The sequence below is a fragment of the Pongo abelii genome, chromosome Y (genome assembly GCF_028885655.2).
Source record: "Pongo abelii isolate AG06213 chromosome Y, NHGRI_mPonAbe1-v2.0_pri, whole genome shotgun sequence".
NCBI lineage: Eukaryota > Metazoa > Chordata > Mammalia > Primates > Hominidae > Pongo > Pongo abelii.
In genome coordinates, this window is record NC_072009.2 from 66,976,344 (window position 1) to 66,997,822 (window position 21,479).

The following is a 21,479-nucleotide window of genomic DNA, read 5'->3' on the forward strand; positions in this document are numbered from 1 at the left end:
CTGGATTTGGTTTGCAAGTATTTTATTGAGAATTTTTGCACAGTGTTCATCAAAGCCGTTAGCATGATGTTTTGTTGTTGTTGATGTTGTATCTATATTAGGATTTGGTATCATGATGATGCTGGTCTAATAGAATGAGTTAGAGAGAACGTCTTTGTCTTCAATTTTTTTTTGGTAGTTTTAGGAGAAAAGGTACCATGTCCTCTTTGTACCTCTGGTCAAATTCAGCTTGCTTGGTAGGCTAGTTTTTACTGCCTCAATTTCAGAACACATTATTGATCTATTCAGGGTTCAGTCTTGTGGAGGGTTTTTTTGGCAATAAATTGTCCATTTCTTCTAGATTTTCTGGTTTATGTGCATAGAGGTGTTTACAGTATTCTCTTTTGGTTGTTCTTAATTCCATGGGATCAGTGATGATGTCTGCCTTGTTATTTCTCATTGTGTTTGGTTCTTTCTTTTCTTATTTGTCTAGCTAGTGTTCCATCTAGTTTATAAATTGTTTTCATAAAAACAGCTCCTGGATTGGTTGAGTTTATTTTTTTTTGGAAGAGTTTTCAGTGTCTCTATCTCCTTCAGCTCTATTCTCATCTTGGTTATTTCTTGTTTTCTGCTAGCTTTCAGTTTCTTTTTCACTTGGTCTTCTTGTTCTTTTAATCAAGATGTTAGTCTGTTAACTTTAGATCTTTCTAGGAATTTTTTTTTTTTTTTTCTTGTGGGAGAGTCTCACTCTGTTGCCCAGGCTGGAGTACAGTGGCATGATCTCGGCTCACTGCAACCTCCACTTCTCAGTTTTAAGTCATTTCTGCTGTCTCAGCCTCCTGAGTAGCTGGGATTAGAGATGTGCATCATCACACTCAGTTAATTTTTGTATTTTTTTGCAGAGATGGGGTTTTGCTGTGTTGGCCAGGCAGGTCTTGAACAGCTGGCCTCGAGTGATCTGTCTGCCCCAGCCTCCCAAAGTGCTGGAATTACAGGCATGAGGTACCATGCCCGGCCCTTTCTAGCTTTCTGATGTGGACATTACTGCTATAAATTTCCCTCTTTTCTTGGTTTCTAGTGATTATTTCATTCTATCTTGGTGAGTAGTCTGGGAAAAATAATCGTAAATTCACAATCAACTTGTAGTTAAATCTAAACAATTATGTGGGAAGAACCCTTTATTATTTGAAGGGGATGTTTGAAGATTTTGTAACTGTGCCTTTTAGGTAGTCTTAAGTTTCTAATTGTCGTTAAAATCATGCCATTGTCACTTTCTAACATTTTAAGTATATGGTTTAGAAGTGGTAAGTATAGTTCTATTGTTTTGCAGTAGGTTTTAGATAATTTTTGTCTTACAAAAGTAAAAGTGAATACTCATTACTTGTGAAAGAAATTAGTTAGCTTGCTTTATGTAGGTAGCAACAGAAGGGTCCCTGGAAAGTCCCTGGACCTTGGGTCAGTGTCTCATCCCTGCATAATATAAAATGAATCCTGGAAAAAATCAAGCTGCAGACACCAAGAAGGGAACTAGCACTTGGTGTTGTGCATGGAGACCTGCCCATGGCTGCACAGATAGAAAAACCTCTGGCCCATTTGGATAGAAACTTGTAGAAACCTCCAGCCCACTTAGTTAAGGGAACAAGACCGAACTGGCATAGAAATGCCTTTGTTTGTCCAGGCACGTTGGCTCATGCCTGTAATCCCAGCAATTTGGGAGGCAGAGGCGGGCGGATCACCTGAGGTCGGGAGTTCGAGACCAGCGTGACCAACATGGAGAAACTCCGTCTCTACTAAGAATACAAAATTAGCCGGGCATGCTGTCGCATGCCTGTAATCCCAGCTACTTGGGAAGCTGAGGCAGGAGAATCTCTTGAACCCAGATGGCGGAAGTTGCTGTGAGCCGAGATCGCACCATTGCACTCCAGCCTGGGCAACAAGAGCAAAACTACATCTCAAAATAAATAAATAAATAAATAAATAAATAAGAAGAAGAAAGTAAGTCTCAAAAAGAAAAAAAAAATGAAAGAAAGAACAGAAAAAGAAAAAAAGAAACGCCTTTGCCCTTTGTACAGTCAGTGGGCTCCCAGGAAATAAGCACAGTGTTCTCATGTGCATTCCCGTCGATACTCTCCTTTATTTGAACTGTAAGTCTGATCTCTACGAATAATTACTTCAGCCCCTAATTGCTCCCGGGCCAAGCTGCTTGGCCAATCTTTCACCTTATCTTCTGATAAGTCCTGGGCCAAGCTAAGTAGCATCTGTGAATCATCCCTTCAACTCCTGATTAGTACCGGGCCAAAGTCATGGACCAAGCTGAGCCACACGTTTTTCAAGACAGCCTGTGAACTAGGCACATTCCCTTCCCTTCCCTTCCAAGTCCATAAAAACCCTGGACCCCAGCCTCATAGAGGGCACCCCGTTCAGACGCCTATCTCTGCTGGCAAAGAGCTTTTTTCTCTTGCTTATCAAACTTTCACTCCAACCTCACCTTTGTGTTCACGCTCCTTAATCTCCTTAGAGGTAGAAAAAAGAACTCTGGGTGTGATCTCAGACTAGAGATACTGTTACATCTTGGTGCACTGCTGAGACTACAACACTTAGTTTCTATGAGTTTGACTGACTAAATATTTTATATAAGTGTAATTATACGGTTTTCCTTTTTGACTGTCTTGTTTTACTTTACCAAATGTTTTCAAGATTTGTCCTTATTGTAGTACTTTTCAAGATTTCCTTATTTTTAAGGCTGAATGCTATCCCAGTGAATATACGTGCCTTGTTTGTTGAATCTACTCATCCTTAAAGGTACATTTGCTTCCAGGTAGTATGTTTGTGAGTAATACTACAATGTACATAATTGTGCATATATCTATTCCATGTTCTGCTTTGCCTGTTTGGGATATTTTTCTCACACTGATTTAGTACCATGTGTATTCCCTTGCTTTTGTTGTCTGATCCGTTGATGTTACATCCCCCAAATTATTGCCAAGACCAATTGTCATGAAGCTTCACCCTTCTGTATTGTGCTAGGAATTTTACAGCTATAGGTTTTACATTATAGTCTTCATTTCTTAAAATTGACACATGTAATAGTACATATTTTGGGGAAACAATTATGTATATATGTTGTATACCAATAAAAATCAGAGTACTTAGTATATTTATTGCCTCATGCTTGTGTTATTTTTGTGGTGAGAACATTCAAAAGCTTCTTCTCTAGCTATTTCATTTTATCTTTATGTATTAACTTTTTTTAGGGACAGGATATTGCTCTAACACCCAGACTGGAGTGCAGTGGTGCAATCCTAGCTCACAGTAACCTCAAACAATCTTCTAACCTCAGCTTCCCAATTAGCTGAGACCACAGGAACCTGCCACCATGCCTGGATAATGTTTTAATTTTTCATAGAGACAGGGTCACACTATGTTGTCCAGGCTCATCTTGAACTTCTGTGTTCAAGTGATTGTCCCACCTCAGTCTCCCAAAATGTATGGATTGCAGGAATGTGCCACAACTGGTCCCTTTCAGCTATTTTGTAATATGCGATACCTTTTCATTAATTATTATTATTCTACTGTGTAATAAAAAACAAAACCTTGTTTCTCCTGTCTAATTGTAACACAATACTTGTTAAGCAGCCTTTTCCCATCCTCCTATTTCAGTCCTCCTATTCAGTACAACCCGCGTTGTACTGTTTGCTTATATCAACCCTTTTTTTCAGGTTACACAAATGAGTGAGATAATAAGATCATAAAGCACTTGTGTTTCTCTCTGTGGCTTATTTTACTTAACATGCTATGCTCAAGGTTCATCCATGCTCTATTAACTGACAGAATTTTATCCCTTCTTATGGCTGAATAGGATTTCACTGTGTATATAAATTACATTTTTCTTATCCATTTATCTGTTGCTGTACATTTGAATTGATTCCATATGTAAGCTATTATGAATAGTTCTGTAATTAACATGAGCATGCAAATACCTTTTCGACACAGTGATAGCCTTTCTTTTGGATATACAGCCAGGAGTAAAATTGCTGGATCATATAATAGATTTATTTTCAATTTCTTTCTGAAACCTCCATACTATTTTCTATAATGGCCATACTAATTTACAATTCCACCAACAATGCATACATTCACTAGTTTTTATATACTCATTAGTACTTTTTATTTATTTATTTATTTTTATTATAGCCATTCTAATGGGAGTGAGGTGGTACCTCATTGCGGTTTGGATTTGCATTTCCTTGGTGATTAGTAATGTAGAACATATTTTTATGTTCCAGTTAGCCATTTTTGTATCTTTTTTTGACAAACGTCTGTTAAGATCTTTTGCATTTTTTAAATTAGATTATAAGTGTATTTATTTTGAGATTTTAAAGTCTCTTTTCTCTCTTTTTATTTTAGAATTCCCATTATAAGTATATTGGCCATTTTAATGGTATCCCATAAGTCCCTTAGGCTCTCTTAATTTTTAAAATTATTTTTAGCCTCCACAGCCTATAATTTCAAATGACTTCTTATCAAGCATGATGGATTTTTTCCTGCTAGATCAAACCTGTTGCTGGACCTTCTAGTGAATCTCTAAATTCAGGTATTTTACTTTTCAGCTCTACAATTTATGTTTCTATTTTGTACTTTTAATCACTTCGTTGGTAATCTCATTATCTTCATGCATTGTTTTATTTTTCTGTTTAGTTTTCTATGTTCTTCTTTAGCTGACTGAGCATCTTTAAGCTAGGTGTTTTAGCCAGGTACAGTGACATGTGCATGTAATTCCAGCTACTTTGAAAGCTAAGGCAAGAGGACTACTGTATTAAACCATTCTCATGCTGCTAATAAGGACAAAAACAAGACTAGGTAATTTATCATGAAAAAAGGTTTAATGGTCTCCAGTTTCACATGGTTAGGTAGGTCTCACCATTATTGAAAGAACAGCACGGGAAAATCCCACCCCCATGATTCAATTACCTCCTACTGGGTCCCTCCCAGGACATGTGGGGATTATTACAATTCAAGGTGAGATTTGGTCGGGGACACAGAGCCAAACAATATCAATTACTTAAGGCCAGGAGTTTGAGACCACCCTGGGCAATATTGTGAGAAGCTGTATGTAAAAAATATTTCTACAGATTAGTCATGCATGGCGGAATGTTCCTGTAGTCTCAGAAAGTTGAAGGCTGATGTAAGACTATTGCTTGAGTTCCCCAGGAATATGAGACTGCATTGAGCTATAATCATGGTATTGTATTCCTGTCTGGGTGAGAGAGTAAGACCTCTTTTTAGAATTTCAAATTTATTTTAGATTTAGGAGGTACCTACACAGGTTTTTTACATGGGTATTTTTTATAATGCTGAGGTTTGAAATGTGAGGAATTCCATCACCCAGGCAGTGAACATAGTACTAAGTATACAGTTTTTCAGTTCTTGGTTCCTCCCTCTCTCCACCCTCTAAGAGTTGTCTATTATTTTTATTTTTATGTCCATTTGTACCCGGTGTTAATTTCCATTTATAAGTGAGAACATGCAGTATTTTCGTTTTCCATTTCTGCATTCATTTGCTGTGTATAATGGCCTTTAGTTCTATTAACGTTGCTGCAAAGTACAAGTTTTTTTTTGTTTGTTTTTTGTTTTTTTTTTTTGCTAAGTAGTATTGGTGTACATGTGACACTTTTTATATTCAATTTACCATTAATAGGCTGGACACGGTGGCTGACGCCTGTAATCCCAGCACTTTGGGAGGCTGAGGTGGGTGGATCATGAGGTCAGGAGATCGAGATCATCCTGGACAACATAATGAAACCCCGTCTCTACTGAAAATATAAAAGTTAGCCGGGCGTGGTGGCATGCGCCTTTAGTCCCAGCTACTTGGGTGGCTGAGGCAGGAGAATTGCTTGAACCTGGGAGACGAAGGTTGTAGAGAGCTGTGATCGTGCCACTGCACTCCAGCCTGGGCAACAGAGTGAGATTTCATCTCAAAAAAAAAAAAAAATTACCATTAATAGGCACCTAGGTTGAATCTTGTCTTTCCTCTTATAGATAGTGTAGTGATGAACCAACAACTGCATGTGCTATTTTGGTAGAAGAATTTATTCTCTTCTGGGTATATACCCAGCGGTGAAATTGCTGGGTTGAATCATAGTTTAACTCTCAGTTATTTGGAAAGGCTCCAAGCTGCTCTCCACAGTGGCTGAACTAATTTGTATCCCTATAAACAGTGTATAAGTGATATTTTTCCCTCTAAAACCTCTTCAACATCTATTATCATTTTACGTTTGAACAAAATCCATTCTAACTGGTGTACGATGGTGTCGTATTGTGGTTTTTATTTACATTTCCTTGATGGTTAGTGATGATGAGCATTTTTCATGTTATTTGGCCACTTGTATGTATTCTTTTGAACAGTGTCTGTTATTGCCCACTTTTTTATGGGGTAATTTTTTGCTTGTGAATTCTTTAAGTTTCTTATAGGTTCTGAGTATTAGATTTTGTCAGGTTCATAGTTTGTGAATATTTTTCCCGTTCTGCTAGCTTTGGGGTTAGTTTGATTTTAGTTTTCTAGTTTCTCTAAGTGTGATTTTAAATTGTTAGTTTGAGATCTTTCTAACTTCTTGATGTAGGTATTTAGCACTCTCAACTTTCCTCTTAACAGTGCTTTTCCTACATCCCAGACATTTTGTTATATTGTGTCTCTTCATCTATTTCAAAATTTTTTTAATTTTCTGCCTCAATTTTCTTGTTTACCCAAAATTCATTCAGGAGCAAGTTGTTTAATTTCAGTATCATTCTGTGATTTTGTGAGACTTTCTTGGCATTGATTTTTGTCTTTGTTCCATTGTGGCCTGACAGTATGGTTGGTATAATTTTAATTTTTAAAAAATGTATGGATAATTGCTTTATGGCTAGGAAGTGGTCAATCCTAGCTTATATTCTGTGAGCAGATGAGAAGAATTTACTTTCCATAGATGATGTATGGCGTATACTCTAAATGTCTATTAGTTTCAATTGATCATGTGTCAAATCAAACTCCAGAATTTCTTCGTTAAGTTTCTGCCTAGATAATCTGTCAAACACTTAGTGGGGAGTTGCATTCCCCTACTATTATTGTGTGTCTACTTGAGTCTTATTGTAGGTCTAGCAGTACTTGTCGTATAACTCTATGTTCCCCAAAGTTGGGTGCATCTACATTTAGGATAAATAAGACTTCTTGTTGAATAGAACTCTTTATCGTTATGCAATACTTTTCTTTGTTTTATTTTACTATGAATTATTTAAAGTCCTTTTTTCTTAAAAGAGAAAAAATTCCAGGTATGGTGGCTCATGCCAGCACTTTCAGACTGAGGCAGTAGGATTGCTTGAGACCACGAGTTTGAGACAAGCCGAGGCAATATAGCAACATTCTGTTTGTACAAGTTTTTTTTAAAGAAACTATACAGGAGTGGTTGTGTGCACAACTGTGGTCATATTTACTCAGGATACATAGGTGGCATGACTGCTTGACTTCAGAAATTTGAGGATACAGTGAGCTGTGATTGCACCACTGCACTCTGTCCCAGGAGATAGAGTAAGATCCTGTGTTTTGTCACTAGTACCATCCTGTCTTGGCTACTGTGGCCTTTTAGTATAGTTTGAAGACAGCTAGCATGATGCCTCCAACTTTGTTCTTTTTACTTAGGGTTGTCTTGTCTTCGCAGGATCTTTTTTGATTCCATATGAAATTTAAAGTAGTTTTTTTTTTCTAATTCTGTAAAGAAAGTCAACAGCAGCTTGATGGGGATAGCACTGAATTTATAAATTTCTTTGTGCAATATGGCCATTTTCACAATATTGATTCTTCCTATCCATGAGCACGGATTGTTTTCCATTTGTTTGTGTCCTCTTTCATTTCCTTGAGCAGTGGTTTGTAGTTCTCCTTGAAGAAGTCCGTTACATCCCTTTTAAGTTGGATTCCTAGGTATTTTATTCCCTTTGTAGCAACTGCGAATGAGAGTTCACACATGATTTGGCTCTCTGTTTGCCTATTATTGCGTATAGGAATGCTTGTGATTTTTGAACATTGATTTTGTATCCTGAGACTTTGCTGAAGTTGCTTATCAGTTTAAGGAGATTTTGGGCTGAGATGATGGGGTTTTCTAGATATACAATCCTGTCATCTGCAAACAGAGACAATTTGACTTCCTATTTGAATATGCTTTATTTCTTTCTTTCTTTGGCTGCTTGCCAGAAGTTTCAGTACTATATTGAATAGGAGTGGGGAGAGCAGGTGTTCTTGCCTTGTGCAGGTTTTCAAAGGGAATGCTTCCAGTTTTTGCCCATTCAGTATGATATTGGCTCTGCATTTGTCATGAATAACTCTTATTATGTTGAGATACGTTCCATCAATACATAATTCATTGAGAGTTTTTACCATGACGAGGTGTGGAATTTTATTGAAGGTCTTTTTTGCATCTATTGCGATAATCATGAGGTTTTTGTCATTTGTTCTGTTTATGTAATGGATTACATTTATTGATTTGCATATGTTGAATCAGCTTTGCATCCCAGAGATTAAGCTGACTAGATAGTGGTGGATAACCTTTTTGATGTGCTGCTGGATTCGGTTTGTCAGTATTTTATTGAGGATTTTCGCGTCGGTGTTCATTAGGGATACGGGCCTGAAATTTTCTTTTTTTGTTGCGCCTTTGCCAGGTTTTGGTTTCAGGATGATGCTGGCCACATAAAATGAGTGAGGGAGGAGTACCCCTTTTTCTATTGTTTGAAATAGTTTCAGAAGGAATGGTACCAGCTCCTCCTTGTACCTTTTGTGGAATTCGGGTGTGAATCCGTCTGGTCCTGGACTTCTTTTGGTTGGTAGGCTAGTAATTACTGTCTCAAATTTAGAACTTGTTATTGGCCTATTCAGGGATTCGACTTCTTACTGGTTTGGACTTCAGAGGGTATATGTGTCCAGGAATTTATCCATTTCGTCTAGATTTTCTAGTTAATTTGCAAAGAGGTATTTATAATATTCTTTAATGATACTTTTTATTTCTGTGAGATCAATGGTTATATCCCCTTTATCATGTATTTGATTATTCTCTTCTTCCTTATTAGTCTGGCTAGAAGTTTATTTATTTTCTTGATCTTTTCAAAAAACCAGCTCCTGGATTCATTGATTTTTTTGATGGGCTTTTTGTGTCTCTATCTCCTTCAGTTCTGCTCTGATCTTAAATCTTGTCTTCTGCTATCTTTTGAATTTGTTTGCTCTTGTTTCCCTAGTATTTTTAATTGTGATGTTATGGTGTCTATTTTAGACCTTGTCTGCTTTCTCTTGTGGGCATTTAGTGCTATAAGTTTCCCTTTACACACTACTTTAGCTGTGTCATATTTTATTTTTAAGCCCTCAGTCTTTCTTTTTCATCATAATAGTCTTGACTGTTTTGTGTTTCTGTAATGTAAAATTGACTACACAGTATTTACAAAGATTTTACCAAAATATTTTATTGAGAATGTACAAACCTGTCAGTCAATTAGAGGAGAAATTACACTGTACTAATAAATAGCCACAAAACAAAACCCCAAAAGACATCCAAACCAGAATAAAACAAAACATTTTAACAAAAACAAAAATAACAAACTGGCAACAAATTTGTGCAGTTTATATCACAAAGATGCTCATATTTCCACTCTGAAGAGAGCTTTAAGAAGTTCATTTAAAACATGGCAAATACATTATACCACACTTCACAGAAAAAATAAATTTAAGCAGCTGTTTAACCATGAACATATTATCAAGGTCAGATATAATCAAAATTAAATATTTCACAAAAGATTCTACAGTATGGGAGAAACAGAAAAGCGTTTTTTTTCTTTTCTCCAAGCCCACAAGTCTAGTTTCTAGGGCTCCCTCAGTATTCTGGGGGTTTTCATCAACTCCCCAAAATATAGGAAGCACAGAGCAGGTGGTGGCTGAATGTGGGTTATCCTGTGAAACCATATTTAAGATGAGAGCCCTTGGTCCATTGTATTGTAATCAGCTGGCTCAGGAAAGAAGACCTGGCTGTCCAGAGCTCTACACCTACTGCACTGGGTATGACAGGAGGCCTGAGAACCCATGGGGCCCAAACCCACCCCATCCCAATATATCATCCAGTATTGAGGACTCTGACACCAAATTCTCACAGAGCATATGCTTATGCAGTTTTACATTTAATTTCTCATTACAGTTGGGAAATTGAGGTCCCAAAAGGGGCAGGGACTTGTCCAGATCTCGGGAGGTAGGCAGGCTCCAGAGCATTAGGGAGGGCTCCAGCTTCCTAGGCCTTGGCTCCGTCCCACCTATCAGGTTTGTTTTGGAAATTAGAGTCTGTAGCTACACATTCAAGGGCAAAGAAAATGAGCAGATCCAGGGTTCTTTTCACATGGGGACCTCTCCATGTCAGTTTCAAGATGACAGGACTGGGGTTCTGCATCCAGCTCTGAGGGCACCTGGAAGTAAAATGAGCTATGCTCCACCTCGCCTAATGTAGACAATGCCTACAGGAAAACCTGTTTTCTTCCTCATAAAAAGGAGAGCCTGAAGTGGGTGACCTCGATGATTTCACATACTCTTAAGTGTCTGCCTGCCTGCATTCTTGCTCTGAGACTGCAAAAATGCATCCACTCTCAGCAGGTCCTTCAAATCAGACGCATGGCCACTTGAGAGGCTTCTTGGGTAGATGAAGATGAGACAGAGTTAAATGTGCCAGAGCATTGGACTCCGAGGCTGAAGTCCACGAAATTCCCAGCTACTGTTGGATTCTTAAGGTCCTCATTTGAAAGTGGTAGAAAATGATTTCACTGGATAAGGGGAGGATACTTCATGAGTAAATAGCACAACCGAAAAGGTGGAGGCAAAGAGAGGGCAAAAGGGGATTCCTAGGTCACTCATTATACTTGGGACCTTCAGATCCTGCTACTTTATCCCCTAGGACCTTGAAGAACCAGTGTCTTGAGGACAGAAAAGTCAATGTACCTGATTTGTTCCGTAGTGCTCCTTCATGGGGCTGTAGTGTTAGTGATGGCCTGGAGGTGGTTACAGCCTGCTGTTTCTGGTGCCCACTGAGCTTTGCTGGAGCAGCTGGAACAAGTAAGAGTCACACACCTCATGTTGTTATGAGTGATCTCCACATTATCATGTGGTGAAAAGAGGAAGAGATATTAGAGATCCCCCATATAAGCACAGCCAGTCTGTTTTCCCTTGCACTCACCCTTTGCCAGATAACCGGTCCAACATGTGGTACAGAAAATTATTACATCATGCCTGCACCCCCAACCCAGGACCAAACAGTCTGAGGACAGCTGGACAAAAGCACTAAAGCAAGTATATGTGAAAGAAAAGAGCAAGGGCTATAATATAAAGTAGATTGTTGAGAAGAAAAGCTGGAAAATTATTGCATGGGAGGACCTCAGGCCTCACTGGGGTGACTTTTAATCCATGATGAGGATGACAACAGGAAGGCATCTGCACAAGCATGTGTCAGGGAGAAGCCACCCTTAGTGAAGAGACTCATAGGTGTGAGTTTGACAGAGGTTACAAAGGAACTAGTTTGGCTGCAGACAGCCTGAGGAAGATATAAGCAGAGGAATGGGGAATCCTAGGACCTGGGAGATGAGGTTAGATATCTGCTCCTTTCTGACAACATTGCCCTAAAACTCGGGACTTTTCAACGACATATAATATCTCATAATTTGTGTGGACCAGAATCTGGACACAGTTCAGCTGGCTACCTCTGCCTTCAGGTCTTTTATGAGACTGGGGCTGTGGTCTTAACTGAAGCTGGACTGGGAATGTATAAGCCTTTAAGCTGACTCATGTGAAAATTGGCAGGGTTTAGTGTGGACAGAGAGCCTGACTTTCCTTCTCTCTACTGGTCTGAGCACCCCCTAAGGTCTTTGTTATGTGGGTCTCTACATGGAGCATCTCATAACATTGGAGCTTGCTTTCTGTGTTTGAGGAATACAATAGAGACAGAGAATTAGACAAAAAGGTTTACACAAAAAGAGACAGAGAGAAAGATCGAGGGCGCAAACAGGAAAAACCCAGTAGGAGAAAAATGAGGGCTTTAAAAAAATCTTGACAGCGTGCCGTGGCTCACACCTGTAATCCCAGCACTTTGGGATGCTGAGACGGGCGGATCGCCTGAGGTCAGCTGTTTGAAACCAGCCTGGACAACATGGTGAAACCACCGTCTCTTCTAAAAATACAAAATGAGCCAGGTGTGGTGGCACATGCCTGTAATCCCAGCTACTTGGGAGACTGAGGCAGGAGAATCACTTGAACCTGAGAGGAGAAGGTTCCAATAAGCCGAGATTGCACCACTGCACTCCAGCCTGGGATACAAGAGGGAAACTGTGTCTCAAAAACAAAAACAAATACAAAAAAAAAAAGAGAGAAAAAAAGACTTGAGAGTTACAATAATTTTTCTTCTATATTTGTGTTAAAATTGTAACCCCCGGTGTAATGCTATAAGGAGGTAGGATGTAATTAACCCCTGAGGGTGGGACCTTCATATAGAGATTACTGGCTTTATACAAGAAACTGCAGAGGGCTCTCATCCTCCTTCTACAAAATGAGGATAAAACCTGAAGTGTGCAGCCTGAAATTCAGAAGCGAGTCATCACCAGAGCTCAACCATGCTGACACCCTGATCTCAAATTTGAACCTCTGGAAGTATGAGAAATTAAGTCCTGTTGTCTATAAGCTGCCTATCTATGGTTCTTTGACATAGCATCCTGAACTAATACAAAAGTGAAATCCTTTTCTGTAATTCATTGGACAGAAGATGAATTTGTGCTCCCTACACTGTTAAAAAAAATGACTTAAAAAACGGATCTTCAGAATGAAAGATAGGAAAAGGCTTGTTGAAACACTAACATTGTATCTGCTTATGAGGTTTTAAACATTGGCTGAAATTGTTGGAACCAATATGGCCAACAGAAGTCCATGAAGAATCAGTTTGCAGATGTTAGAGCCCAAATTTCCGTTGTGTGTTTCATACTAACTCTCCCTGAATTTGCATGTGACCTGTGAGGAAGCAAGAAGAGATGACTGTGTATGTCTCATGACTTTCCAAATTCCTGCTTTCCTTCCAGCAATCCCCTACAGAACCCGCTTCTTAGGCCTTTTCTAATCACTGCCTTAAAGCCAGTATCACAAAACAAATTTGAGCTGGACTCCTATCTCCTTGTTGGCCAACCTACAAGATGATATTTTCCTCAAACCCGAAGGGCCATACTACTGGCGTCAGGCAGTAGGCCATTTTATTCGATAAAAAACTGAGTCACTAACCATCTAGTACTGGGAGACTTTGTGAAGACTTCCCCTGTCATTGGCGTGATAAGGCACATGGATATGATTCTAAATATAAAGAGAAAGCACTGTAAAGTTGAATTCCTGTATTAGTCCATTCTCATACTGCAATGATGAAGCACCTGAGACTGGGTAACATAAAAAAGGGTTTAATTGACTCACTGTTCCACACAATGGGGGCACCTCAGAAACCTTCCAATTACAGTGGCTGACAAGTGAAGTGAGTGAGAGCAGGGGACATACCAGATGCTTATGAAACTATCAGATCTCGTGGGAACTCACTATCACAAGAACAGCACGAGGAAAACCCGTCCCCATAATCCAATCAACTCCCCTCAGGTTTTTCCCTTAACACCTGGGGGTTATAATACACAATGAAGTTTGGGTGGGGACAAGCAGCTAAACCATATGAATACCAGAGGACAATATCTACATTTAATTTCAACTTCATACTGGAGCAGAATGAAAGTGAGGCCCAGTGGAGGAGTGACATTCCCAGGATCACCCTGCCAGACCCCAAGCCTGTTTGAGTTGTGGCCCATGTTACCTCCCACCTATTCTCCTAATGCTTCCATCTCTACGTGGGTGCATCATCTACAGGTGACATCACCTCATTATTTTTATGTCTTATCTTATATACACCTAATACATTGCATAGGAAGTAGATGTTAGCATCATCCCCACTGTGCATGCTAGGAGGCTGGGGAAGCCTCGAATACACAGTGACTTTTATTGGGTCCCAGAGATGGTAAGGTAAACAAGGTTATTTTCCCGCTATGTCTTCTATCCTGGAACCCAGGCTGCATTTAGTTCTTTCCAGGGAATTAAGGGGAAGTTGTGTTTGCCTAATTGTGGACAAATAAAGAGTTGACATGTAAGAGGAGACTGAGCCATCAGTAGCACAGTGGGGCCTTTGGGTAGGTCTTACAGAAACAAGGGTCCCAGTAGATGGAATCTTGAAGAGTTTAACACATTTTCTTGGTGACAGAACCCAACAGCAGTTAAGAAACCAGGAATCCCCATTCTTGAGACAGCTCTGTATCCACCTCTGGTGGTGAGAGATGCTCAAGAGTGTGAGATGTTCTTTCACTGTGCCCTGAAATTTCTGAGTTTTGGCCTTACAAAGGCTCAAGGTAAAAGTCTTATCTGATAGCATGGATGTCAAGTCAGCCTTCATCCCTCATGCCCCTGGCTATTGGCCGGGTGCACCTACAAATAAGACAGGGCAGCCCAAGACAGGCCCCTCCACACCAGGCCTCTCTTGTCAACTCATCTGGGCAGTCCCACACCACTTCTTGGTACCATGAGCTGTAGGGGGAACAAGAGGGCGCGCACTCTTCTTGGACTGAAGCAGATTGTCAGGTGTTGGAACCCTTGTGTATCTGTCGTGTTCATACCCAGGCCATAGCTGGCAGAATAAATAGAAGAGCGTTGGAGAACGAGTCTGTGTACTCAGATGTGAATTCCAAGACTTTAACTTGTCCTCTGGTTTCCTTCCTTGATGGAGATTTATACAGATTCTCCTTAAGTGCCTAATCTGAAGAGCAGAATTTCTTTTCTTTTCTTTTCTTTTCTTTCCTTTTCTTTTTTCTTTCCTTTTCTTTTCTTTCCTTTTCTTTTCTCCTTTCTTCTCTTCTCTTTTTCTTTCTTTCTTTCTCTTTCTTTCTTTCTTCTTTCTTTCTTTCTCTTTCTTTCTTTCTTTCTCTTTCTTTCTTTCCTTCTCTCTCTCACTCTTTCTTTTGATGAATTCTCCTTCTGTCACCCTGGCTGGAGTGTAGAGAAAAGCAGAATTTCTAATGGAGGTGTCACATACGGTGAAAACAAGGCAGACCACTGACTTTTCTTTGCGTTGTTTCTAGGCACTTTTTACAAAGATGCATTCAGATTGATGAGGAGCTGTTTGATGTGACCAACTCCTCCCTCTCTTTGGAAAAAGATCAGGTGCACTAAACCAACAACCACAGCCAGCACCGGGCTGTGCTGAGAGAAGCCACATAGGAGTCTCTACAGACAGAAACCCGAGAAGACCGGGACAGACCCAGGACCCAGACTCAAATATGAAAAATTTCTGGGCTTTGTCCTATGGCCTTCCCATGAGTAACTCATAGTCTTGTTTCAGTGGAATCTGGCCTTCATCAGTCTCAGTGGCAATTGGTTATGTGGAAAGTTTCTGTTCACACACTTGTGTGAATAACAGTAAAGACTTTTGTGTTGTTTTCATTTTACATTAGGCCATGAGTATTTACGCCTGTGGCTGCAGTTTGTGTTAGTTTCCTGCCCCAGGTATCTCCTGCAGAATGCAGCTTCAGTCCTACCAGACTCTCAAAACTTAAAAGCTAACAGTATTACTAGGGAGGATTTCGCAGGAAAATGGAGAAAGTGTTACACACAACAAAGGTTAAACTACTCTATGCATGTTTCTGCAATGTATTATCTCAAGAACTCATGTCTGTAGCCCATCAGGGCAGGAGCTGGGCTCTCACCTTTTGATAATATTCTATAAGGGAGGTTCTTCCCCACAGCGTTTAGTCTTCCGATGCTGGTGCAGCCTGACATGATGACATTCTACTTTCATGTCCGTCATGCTGCAGGGAATAGTCTGTGAGTGTCCTAATAGGCTGGAATCATTTGCTAGGGTGAAGCCCATCTTTGGTGCTCACTTTTCTGTTATCTTATAGTTAGCTTTATTCTAAGCAAATCCATGTCTATTTTATTTATCTGTTTACTTATTTATTTTTATGTATGGAAAAACAAATTTTTTAATATACTTATTTATTTAGAGACAAGGTCTCCCTCTGTCGCCCAAGCTGGAGCATAGTGGTAGAGTGGTGTGATCATGGCTCATTGAAGCCTCCAACTCTTAGGCTGTAGTGATTCTCTCACCTGAGCCTCCTGTGCCACCATGGCCTGCTAGTTTATTTTAATTATTTATAAAGAAGGAATCTCATTATGCTGCCCAGGCTGGTCTCACACTCCTTGGCCCAAGCAATTCCCTCATCTCAGCCTCCCAAAGCACTGAGATTAAAAACATGAGCCACTGTACTGAGCTGTGCCTACTTCAAAAGACAGAAAATAAAAAAATAGATAAATCTTTGCCAAATTAAAAAATAAAACAATAGTTTCCAGGTCTTAGATAAAGACAATTCTGTGTCACGAAGAATGGCAAAAGGCTTATTTAGCTGTTAAAATGATTTGCTTATATTTCAAAAAGCAGAGAAAAAAAGGTACATATAAAAGTTTACCAGGCCAGACAAGGTGGTTCATGCCTGTAATCCCAACACTTGGGGAGGCCAAGGCAGGAGGATCTCTTGAAGCCAAATATTTGAGTCCAGTGCAGGCAACATGGTGAAATTCTGTCACCATAAAAAAATAAAATAAAATAAATATGGCTGGGCATGTTGGCTCACGTTTGTAATCCCAGCACTTTGGGAGTCGGAGGCAGGTGGATAATGAGGTCAGGGGTTAGAGACCAGCCTGGCCAAAATGGTGAAACCTTTTCTCTCCTAAAAATAATAACAATAAAAAGTAAACCAGGCATGGTGGTTTGCACCTGTAATCCCAGCTACTCAAAAGGTTGAGGCAGGAGAATTGCTTGAACCCGGGAGGCGGAAGTTGCATTGAGCTAAGATCATGCCACTACACTCTAGCCTGGCCCACAGAGCAAGACACTGTCTTGAAAAAAAAAACAAAAATAAATAAAGTTAGCCAGGCATGGTGGTGCATGCCTATAGTCCTAGGTAATTAAGAGGTTGACGCAGGAGGACTGCTCAAACCCAAAAGTTTAAGGTTATAGTGAGCTATGATTATGCCATTGCACTTTAGACTAAGTAAAAGAGTAAGATTCTGTCTCAAAAAATTAATAATAAAAGTTTTCTAAATTACATTGTTTAAGAAAAGGGAAAAGGAAAAACTATATTGTTTTTATTTTCAAATGGGAGAATAGAGCCTCTCATTTCTAACTTGTATTTCCTTCTGCAGAAAGTTGGTCTAGGTCCATGGTCTTGAACTATTGGACATCTGAATTTTAGTACGTGCTGGATTCAGGCAACTGAAGGGTGGCCTTGGGCACACTCTGTGCATATAAAAAAAAGGTTTGAGGTGAACTAGAAGGTAAAAGAGGGGAAAGTGCTATTAAGAACCCACAATTGGGAGACAGTACAGGGTTGGTGGAAGGACTGGTTCATGGTACAGATACTGACCCAGGTGAAACTTTGTTCTGACTTATTTCTATGTTCATGCAGGAAGGTGAGATTGTGATCAGGTGGCACAGAGACCTGGGATGGTGAAAAAACCAGGTTGCCACTGCAGATACGGTGTCTGAGGTAGAGCATATGCCAGGGGTCTTGTAGGCACGTGTGTGGGTTTTTGGTGGGAAAGTCTATGAGGAAAGGTAGCGTGGTAACAATCTTGATGCCGAAGACCTGTCCTGGGAGGGGCTTGACCACATCAACACGTAGTGCGTATGTTCGGTGGGTGAAAAACATGTGGTGGCCTCAGGTTGGCAGGAGGGCAGAGGGCATTTGTTCTCAGAAATTCTTCCCTCAAAGTCCTTGGTCCTTCTCACCCTGGGAGGATGCCTTTAACCACAGGGCAGTGCATGGTGTAGCAGGCTGTGTGCAGAGCAGAGCCTACCTTCCCCGAGACACCTGGAGTCTCTCTCCAGCAGAGGCCCCCACATTGTCTTTCTTCTTACAACACTTTTGATCCTGAAGGTGTAAAGTTCCCTGAAAACCCACTGATTCTCCAACACCCATTTGTTGCCCCAAAATTTAATTCTGACACAAGTTAGAGTTCACACAGACCCCACAAATTCAGGGCTCAGTCTCACATCACTGCTCTCACTGCAGAGGACAGTCACATGTCCCGGAAGCCCATCTATATTTCTGAGCTACCTCCTATAAATCTGAGACTCCCATAAACCCCTTTTCAAGATAAATAATTTGACAGAATTACTTAAAAAATCAACAAATAACTATAATTATATTTACCACTTTATTATAAAAATATAACTCAGAAACAGCCAAATGGAAGAGATGTCTAGGGCAAGGAACAGTTGTGTGTGAAGGTAATCCTGGAAATAGCTATATTCAAAGAAATTCCCCCATTCTTTGTCTTCTCAAAGAAGAGCTTAGTGAACAGAAACGTGCTTCCCATTATGACTTTGGGGATGCTCCCCGCTGTTTTTTTTAAACTCTCATGAAGATGGACACAGATTGCAAATTCCTATTTTTAAATATGAACAATCATTCAGTAATTTAGTCTTCAGTGGTCAAAACAAAGTACTCGTTACAAAAATTTTGCTTGTTTCTCTTCTTCCAACCAGCCCATGAACTTTGACTCACCCACAGCCTCAGCAAACCTACAACCCTTATTTATACATACCCTTCCTAAGAACAGGCTGACTTCAAGGTGAAACATTACCTTATCTGGGATCAGATTTTGCTACCGTCCATCCTGTGCTTCCCTTCCTACCTTCTTTGTAAACTTGTTTTCTCCTCCCTATGAAATAAAGCCCTTTTCCACCTAACCTTTGAGATCCTCAAAGATCTAATCATTTGTAGTTTTTCTTTGTTGCAATGCTTCTTAGGTATCTTCTTAGGCCAAGTCTAGAAACAGTCTTAGGACAATAACAATTCCATTCTAGAAAGAATCTCCCAACATTTCTTCTATCTCAATCTCAACTGCATCTGCCTGTGAACTTCCAGCTTACCAAGGCTCTATATCTTCTGGCAGTGACAAAGGCTCCTTCCATGGTTGGTGTGAGCAGGCTTGGACACCTGCAGGGCAGACACCCAGGAATAATCAACTGGGCCTTAAGTGGTCCCCTTTTGCTGGATCAAGGTGGGCCTTAGCTTTTAGTCAATGGTCTAAGACCTCTACTTACCAGTTAGAGTCATTCAGTTAGTTTTCAATTTGAAAAATACTTCATGTTTGAAGAATCCAGCAAAAATTATTCAAATCTAAGGTATAAATGAGAGGAAATTATGGCCGGGCATGGTGACTCATGCCTGTAATCCCTGCATTTTGGGAGGCCGAGGCGGGCCAATGACATGAGGTCAGGAGTTTGAGACCAGCCTGAATAACATGAGGAAACCCCGTCTCTACTAAAAATACAAAATTAGCCGGGTGTGGTGGTGTATGCCTGTAATCCCAGCTACTCGTGAGGCCGAGGCAGGAGAATCGCTTGAACCCGGGAAGTGGAGGTTGCAGTGAGCCGAGGTCGTGCCATTGCACTCCAGCCTGGGCAACAAGAGTGAAACTACATGTAAAAAATAAAATAAAATATAAAAGAACATTATAAGGGGCTTACATCTTATAACTCATCAAGAAAAGCCAAAGTGTCTATCTCTTTCAGAAAATAAACACGTAATTTAATTATGTTCATAACAAATCATTTGGATAAACAATTAATCATATGTGAACACTTCCAGGGGGTGTGAAGTCTCAGCTCCTAAAACTTAGCATCACCCTCAGACACCAAGATGGCAGCATATGGAACAGAGATATTCACTTGCACAAGTTCTCTGTTTTGAAAAAAACAATAACTGATGGGATAAATTTATGTAATTTGACAATTAATCTACCTCACTTGCTTGTGGATATGTATTCATTTCCTACCACTGTAGTGGAAGAGAGACTATCCCTGTCTTTACACCCGGTAGCATTTCCAACAGTAAGCTGTGAGATTCTGCTTGAAATCACCTCTCAAACAAATAAAAAACAGACCTGGGAAATGTGCTACACTCATTCTGCTGAAGAAATCGGTAAGTAATAATTTTTAGCAAATGAAATATATTACTACTTAATTGTATTCAAAATCCACCAACTTAATGTTTTTATAAATATTTTCATACCTTTGAAGCTCCACTGACAAAACATAATTTACAGTTAATGAAAAAGTGAAGTGAAAATAAATACAATAATATTTTCAAAGTGACAAAATTAGAAGGTGACAATGCCAATTGAAACACAGACATATCTGACCCAAGGGTCAAGTCAAGCCATTCTATGACTTGGGATATTTTCCCTGCTCCCATCTGGTTCAGTGAAGTGGGTCATGAGCGTCCCACCAGGAGCCGCTACGCTGTGCTCCACTGTGTCTGTGAGGGGCATTTTACTTTGCGGGTTTTTGCACTGCCTCACTGGGTTGGGTTTCTTTGTCTTTTGAAATATTTTCTCTCCCTTCACCAATCTGAGAATATTTTCTCCTCAGTATCAGCATTCAGTTGCCTGGACTGCAATGTGTCTCTAAGGAATGGAAACTAAGCGTTGGGGTAAGAAAATCTTAATGTCCTAAGGGGTTTGCTTTTAGCACAAGGGTAGACCTGGAGATTCCTTCCAGGTACAGTACATCCAACCACTCCACAGAGAGACTGCATTCCCATACCTTGGGCTGTTCCCTGAGAGGAGATGACACAAGGGATGCTATTTACTAGACACCTCAAGAGTCATGGCCACTGTTGGCATCTTGGGGAATCCTCAAACAGTTTTGAAACTCAAAACCAAAAAATAACAAGATGGCTGAGGATGTATTGCACTGTGAAGTTTCCGAAATGAAACCTGAACCCAAAGACATTCTGATGGGGTGTCTGTGCCAAGGTAAGATTAAAGAAAGGGGCACAAAGGTTTTCTTTTTTTTTCTTTTTCTTTTTTTTTTCTTTTTCTTTTTTTTTTTCTTTCACTGTGGAGCATCAGGGGATTATTATCTGCTTCCGTCTCCTGTAAAATGTCTACAATTGAAAAATATTTTTTTAAGTGTCATAGACTGCTTTTTGAAAAAATGAAGAATTAAACTAGTGTGTCTAAAATGTACAATAAAGAACAGTTGATAATGTTGTGAGTTACACAATTTAGTTAATGTTGGTGAGTGTCAGGAAAGAACTGGAAATTTAAAATGTGACTGCAAGCCAGAGCTAGGCTGGGGTAACATGGTTGTAGATTTGAGGCCCTGTTTTCCACACATTTGGAAAATGCATGAGAAAACTAATTCTCTTTTGGAGTATTAAAACAACTAAAAAAACAGGCCATTGCATTGAGGTGGCTCTAGTGTCCTGAAGTTCTTACTGGGGAGACAGGGAAAGACTGCCCTAGATCCAAAAAGCTGCCCATTCTTCTCCTGCTGTGCACCTGATTAGATACTTTCCACTCCAGCACCCATGATTGGATAGAG

At 39.9% G+C, this 21,479-nt stretch overlaps 1 long non-coding RNA gene across 1 annotated transcript; it reads left to right on the forward strand.

Moving 5' to 3' along the window:
- Positions 1-1,044: 1,044 nt before the first annotated feature.
- LOC134760959 (uncharacterized) lies at positions 1,045-21,072 on the forward strand. The gene is made up of 3 exons (XR_010139080.1): positions 1,045-2,781; positions 4,470-4,573; positions 19,936-21,072. It is a non-coding gene; the product is annotated as an uncharacterized LOC134760959 (long non-coding RNA).
- Positions 21,073-21,479: the final 407 nt, after the last annotated feature.